The sequence below is a fragment of the Cygnus olor genome, chromosome 8 (assembly GCF_009769625.2).
Source record: "Cygnus olor isolate bCygOlo1 chromosome 8, bCygOlo1.pri.v2, whole genome shotgun sequence".
NCBI lineage: Eukaryota > Metazoa > Chordata > Aves > Anseriformes > Anatidae > Cygnus > Cygnus olor.
The window spans coordinates 4,287,270-4,293,920 of NC_049176.1; the positions used below are offsets into that span (position 1 = coordinate 4,287,270).

Sequence of the window (6,651 nt, forward strand, 5' to 3'; positions counted from 1 at the left end):
GCCCAGCTTCATCTGCTGACCTGGGTTCCACGTTGGCTTTGCCCCAGAGAAGGGACATACTGCCAGCAAGCAGAGGCACTGCTTGCAGCTGCCTGCCACAATGTGCCTGCTCCAGGTTATGGCTATGCGTGCACCTACCAGCCTTGGAAATAGAGCATTTTAACTTTCTCAGGTGATGGCTTCTTCTGTCTTATTTTTTATTTTCTTCTATGTTTCTGTGACGTGGGAAATGCAGTGCTCTCTTGGTAGCCTTAAGAGCTACCAATGGTATTTCCCCTGGTTATGACGTGATAATGCTACTACGATCCAGTTCATTAGGAGAAAAGACATCACTCTTCAGTTTGATTGCCATTTATTATTCACTGGGTACGGAGAATCACTCATTCTTGAACACCAGGCAATCGCAAATGGGGGAAACAGCATACGTACAGACCGACAGGAGAGAAACAAATTCTGATTGAAGTTATAACTTGGCATCAACGTGAATTGCAACAAATGGATCTTCGTCACTGTTACTGATTTGGAAGTTAGCCGTTCCATCCCCGGAAACATACACCTGCTTTCCAGTACATGCGTTGCCCTCCTTTTGTCCAGAAATAACATCACAGTAGGTACCAGCAGGCAGACCAGTTTGCAAATTGGTGTTCATGTACCTGTGTGAAAATCAGTGAACGCTGCTCCTCCATTGATTTCAAAACAGGTATTTCAAACTGGGTAAAGGAATTCTGAAGCTGATGCTATTGCATGACTTGGAAGGGCAATGTAATGCAAGGGAGTTCTGAGCCTGACCCTGCTTCTCTCCCTGCACTCTCTTTTGGCCCTCCAGAACTGGGGTGCCACTGCGTGAATCTAGCTCAGGCTGTAGTTGTTGTTCTGATTGGAAGGAAAGGACGGGACAAAATCAAAGCATAAAAGAGCTTCACAACAGGACATGTGCTGCTAAAGGTAATCCTAATTGTGATGATCGTTCAGTGCATTAGGGTTGAATTAGACCACAGGAATGGGATGCTCAAGATGCTAACGAGCAACCTGTACATCTTCAGACACTCCACTCAGACACCTCAGCCTTGCTTTCGATATTCTTCATTCACCTGACTGCGCTCTAGATCAAGGGCATCCCCCTTCCTTGATGTCCTGAGCCCTTTCAGTTGGAGCCAGCTGAGGAGCTATGCTTCTCCTCAGGGATACGGTCTCTCCCACCGACTTACCAGTCGTCGTTATTAAAGACGATGAAGCCTTTATTGCCACGGCCAAAAGCTACTTGATTGCTGCCGTTGTCCCACCAGTTTGAGAAAGGCTGGCCGTCTACCACGTTACGGAAGATAACCATGTTCCTGAAAATGCAAGGAATGGCTGTCACTGCAGTTGCAAGAGCTCCACAGCCAAGAGGCTCATGATGCAAAAGTCACTGCTTTTACTGCGTTTTGCTCAGAGTCTCCTACTTTATTTGCCGCCAGCGATGTTCACAAACCCAGTCGTTGCCACAGGTGGTGTCCGCATTGATTGTAACAGACTTTGTTGATCCATCCGAGTTGCTAGGTGGTCCAATCCAGTCGTTGGCATCCTTTTATTGAAAAGAGACATTTGAAAGTTCTTACTGGAAAACGCAGAGAAAAAAGTGGGATGGATGGCACATCTAATTTCCACCCACCCGATCCAACACAGGACAGAGAAATCACTTGAGAAGGTTAGCAAACGTGAATCTTCAGCGTTACAAACTTACCTGCCCATTTACAAAATTTCTTGTCCAACGATAACTTGACATCACACGTGTGAACCCATACGGATGAGCCAACATGAAACCAACGGCCATTTTATAAAGCCTGATGGGCCAAAAGCATAATGAGACTTGGCAAGAGAAAGCGTGCCGGGGAACAAACAGACAAACAAATCAGCAAGAGGAAGAGGCATCACCCAGACAACCCAGCATTCCTTACCTGGCGTCCCAGAAGGTTAGAATGGAAGCTCCACCAGCCCCGTGCCCCCGCTGGTTGTCATGGTTATCCACAAAGACCAGGGCTCTGTCAGAAGGCACAAAGCCCCAGCCTTCTCCCCAGTTCCTGGCCAAAAACACAAAGACTTGAATCTACCCCGTCAAGCTGCGCATCCAGCGTATCCTAGGCAAGCTGCAGGATGGTCGCCCTTACTTTAAGTAGGACATCTTTTCTCCATTCCACTTGCGGATCACTGTCCCCAGTTTTGCACCGTATTTGAATTCAGTCACTCAGCCATTTCCAAAGTACTCACTGCCTGTGATCGGCTCGCCGCCCAAGTCAATTACCTAGTAGAGGAAGCAGAAGGTAATCATCTGTTCTGGTCCCACAGAGACAAAAAATCTGCAGCATACAGCCAGCAACATCACCTCATGCTTTAGATCGAGAGAAATGCATTGCCCAGCACGTTCATTTCTGCCAGGCAGATCAACCAAAAGTTGGTACAATGCATGATGTAACCATGTGGAAAGATAGGGCCGTAGAGTTGCCCTAAGTTGCCGCCTACCACCTCCTAGTTAGTTGACCATTAGAAATCCCGACATAGATTTCAGGACGTCTTACATTTCTGGAGGGCAGTTATCACTCGCCCACTGGACTGCAGAGCTCAGTCTTTCCTGGTGTGTAGGAACAGGCCCATGGCATCACTGTCACCTCTCAGGAGGAGGAAGGTAGAAAGGACACATGCATAAAGGGAGGCAGAAAGGAAAATCATGGCGATTACCTCTTGGTAAATGAACGGTTTTGTTCCTGAAGGAAACCATTGAGTATTCAGAGTGCTCAGCTTGTCCAGAAATGCTTTGATGTCCCCAGGCCACATATGCTTGGCAGCATCAATCCGGAAGCCTGCTACACCAATATCAATGAGGTGATTCATGTACTCTGCAACTTTTGAGCGTACATAGTCCTTCTCCAGGGCCAGATCAAGAAGACCAGTCAAGCGACAGTCACGAACCTGTGTAAGGAAAAAGGAGCGAGGTAAAGGAAACAGAGAGAGGAAAAACGTAAATGAAAATGAAAAGTAGAAAAGAAAGAAGAAAAGTATGAGGAAAAGAAAGGAAAAGGAAAAGGATGTAAGAAATGGGAAAGGAGAAAGAAGGAAAGAGAAAGGAGAAAGGAGAAAGACAAAAGGAGAAAGGAGAAAGGAAAAAGGAGAAAGGCGAAAGGCGAAAGGAGAAAGGAGAAAGGAGAAAGGAGAAAGGAGGAAAGAGAAGGTAATGGATAGGACTGTGGTCTCACTCCATGCAGCAGTTTATAGAGCAGCTGTGAATAAAATATCACCTCCCCATCTTGATGTCATCAGCGTTAGGTGTGGGAATTGGCACTGAGTGTCGTTGCAAAGCAGATGAAGGCTGAGCTGTGACCTTGAGAAAGAACTGCCACACATTCCATGTACAAAAAGACTGCCGCGTGCAGCCAGGGTAGCATCTTGCACTGCTGCCAGTTTTGCAGGGGGCACCTTATCAGGCTCAGCTGAGTTTACCAGCCGTAAGGAAGAGCTCACTGGTGCAGCTGAGTGCTTTGGGCTCCATCAGTTCAGGCACATACTCCTGCGCATGCCCACATGAAACATGTGGGGCAGGTTTGTGATTTCTCAGTGCCTACAATACTGTGCACCACAATGTGCCTTCCCTGAAGAGAAGCCTATGACGCTCACCACTGTATTCACTGGTCAGGTGGCGAAGTGCTGAATCTGTGGTAAACTACTCCGTTTGTGTGGCCTTACGGTAATCTTTACACAACAGGTTAAAAAAGAATTCACAGTTTCCCCATAGAAATTTACCTGGTATATGTCTCCATAATTCTGGATTTCTCCATTTGAGGTGTAACATTTGCCATCATTGAAATCCCAGCCAGAGTATGGCACTTCTGGAAAACTTTCGCTCCCAGCATCGAAATAGCTTCCACACGTTGAGTGGGTTCCTGAGCCACCCGCAGCCCCACACATGTGGTTGACAACAGCATCCACATAAATATAAACCTGGAAAAGTAGTGATTGCACTTCGGTGTGCTTTGTAGCACTGGGAAGCGACAGTCAGAGCTTTACCACATCACTGTTAATTCAACCTTTTTTCCCCTTTCACATCATTCTCCATTTATGCCTCCTTTGAGGACAAGATCAGTGACTTCCGTCAGCTGAAACCGCACTGCTTGCTGTATCAGTTACATGTTTTAAAGGCACTTACTCCAACGTTGTTGCATCTGGTCACCATGTCTCTGAATTCATTTTCGTTTCCTGATCGAGTGCAGATCTTGTAGCTGATGGGCTGGTATCTTTCCCACCAGGGTCTGTTTGGGTTAGTAACGACAATATTTTCATTTGGAGGAGAAACCTGCAGGTGAGATGGTGGACCTCAGTAAGAAATGAGTAGTTTTTATTTCAAGTTCTAAGTGCAAAACGTGCACCAAGATTAGTCCTGGATTTCCATGAGAGACAGGCTTTGCGCCAGACCCGGTCTCTCTCGCTCTCTCTCCCTCCCTGCAGCACAAGCTCGGGTCTGCGAGGTGTCTGTCTTGTAGACTGGTGACAAGGAAGTTTTCTTTTGTTCCCATGGGCTGCCCATGTCCAGCCTGGGCCTGCTGTCCAAGGACATGCGCATGGGAGGGCTGAAGCCACAGGAACTACTTTTGTCTGGAATAGAGACATCCTTTGGAAAGCCAAAACTCCACGCTGAGACACTTGCCTTGGTAAAAAGGGAAGAGGAAAACTTAGCCTTCCAAGGGAAGCCCGTCAGGGGAAAGCATGCACCTTTGCAGCTGGTCTGCTGGAGAGACACTCTACCCAGGCCGGCAGGATCTCCGGTTGCGCCTAACAGCATTTACTACTTCCATCCCCACGTTCCACACCAAAGTTACTTGGAGCTGGCTGTCTCCGATTCTGGCCTTCTGCGGTTTATTAATCAAATGCTACAAAGCAGTTTTACTACCTACGGGCAGGAAACAACGTACCTGAACTCCTCCAAATCCATTAGGAGCTAAGTAGCGTTCACACTCAAGAGCAATATCGGCCCAGCGCCATTCAAAGAGATGTACAATAGATGTCCTCCCAGCCTTAGTGTTGGGGTTGTACTGCGCCCCGCAAAGCCCTATGGCCACGAGGAGAAGGAGAACTTGCATGGTGCCTTCAGCATAAGGCTGTGGTCTCTCCACTGGCCATTTATACTCCTGCAAGATGACAAAGTTCCTATTGCAGCTGACAGATTTCTCAGAGATAAACACTATCAGTTATTGTTTGGCTAGCGAGCTGGGTATCACTCTTCCATTTTGTTTTTTTTTTTCCTGAATTGCCCCACAGCTGAAGATAAAATACCTTTTCACAATGTCTATGCCTTATCATAAACCAAGCAGTCTGTGCACAGCGCACCCAAATTTGGGACTGTATTCTTTCCAGTCGTATAAAAAAAGATAATGTATCAGAAGTTAGCCCAGGCGTGACACGTGGACCCTCAAGGGGAGCTCTGGAACGTAAAAGGAAAGGAAAGGAATTAAAAGACAAGTGGAACTCTAATAGCTCTCAGAGAATGAATGAATTCATCAGCATTCAGAGGCATCTAGCGCTCACGATTAATCCCAGCTCACACCTAGGTACCAGACCAGCCACTCTCAGTCAATAGCAGATGCATCACACAACACATTGTGAGACTTGAACAGCTGAATCACACTGGTAATTGGAAATTGGCCGTATGTTTTTTTAGTGTTATTTCACAGTGCCTGCTAGCCAATATTACAGTTTTTCATCACACAGTCATGCAGAGTAACTGTTGCTCTACCTGACTTAAAGTGATGAGTTTCAAGTACTTTCCTGTGGAGCGCCTCCATAAGCTTTCACCTTCCTTTAAATGACCACTGATTTATCTGAGTCAAGGAGGGAAATGCAAAATTAGATGTAAAGAGATAGTGCAGATGAATTTTTGATGTCTGTCATAAAACTGAATTGGAAAGCCAAATGGATCTGTTGCCTAAGCCTCTGCTGGCTGTTCCTGCAATTTCCTCTTTCAAAAACCTTCCTGCTTTTGCTTGTGACATGATGTGAGGATCTCATTTGGAACTAATACATAACATCAAGTTCTTAGTACAACACTCCATGAGTAAGCTGGAGTCGGGCCGATGATAAAACAACACTCTGTGAGAATTCAAAAACCAGAAAATCCCTGACACTTAGTGAATAACCGTGAGAAAAGCAAGAAGTCCACAAACAGGCATACCCACTCCAAGAGAAAATGTCATTACACTTTGTACCTGAACTGCCTCGAGTATGTTCTTTCTAAACTAGCCATGACATTCCATATGTGTCAGATACATTCTTGTCTTTCCCAGAATTTGTGTTCAAGGATGAAATGCCAAAGCAGGTCCTGTTTGCCCACCTGTTCATTTTCGTGTCATAGACCTTACTAGAGGTCTGTTTGCGCTACAAAAAATGAAATAGCAAATTGCCTTTATTTTAACTAATAGCAATGGCACATTGATTGGTGGGAACTTTGGTTCATTGCTTTCTACCTTCAGTACTGGCACAGTAGAAGACAAATATTTCCAAATGGGAGCACGAGGGAATAAGGATTCTAACATCGTAAGTAAAAGGACTCAATTCATTCTTCCAAAAATATGCACCAGCTCCAAACATGACCTTGTCTACTCTTCAACAACAAGCAACCAATGAGGT

The 6,651-nt window shown here is 45.9% G+C and overlaps 1 pseudogene; it reads right to left on the reverse strand.

Moving 5' to 3' along the window:
- Positions 1–381: 381 nt before the first annotated feature.
- LOC121074022 lies at positions 382–5,123 on the reverse strand (annotated as a pseudogene).
- Between the last annotated feature and the right edge of the window lie 1,528 nt (positions 5,124–6,651).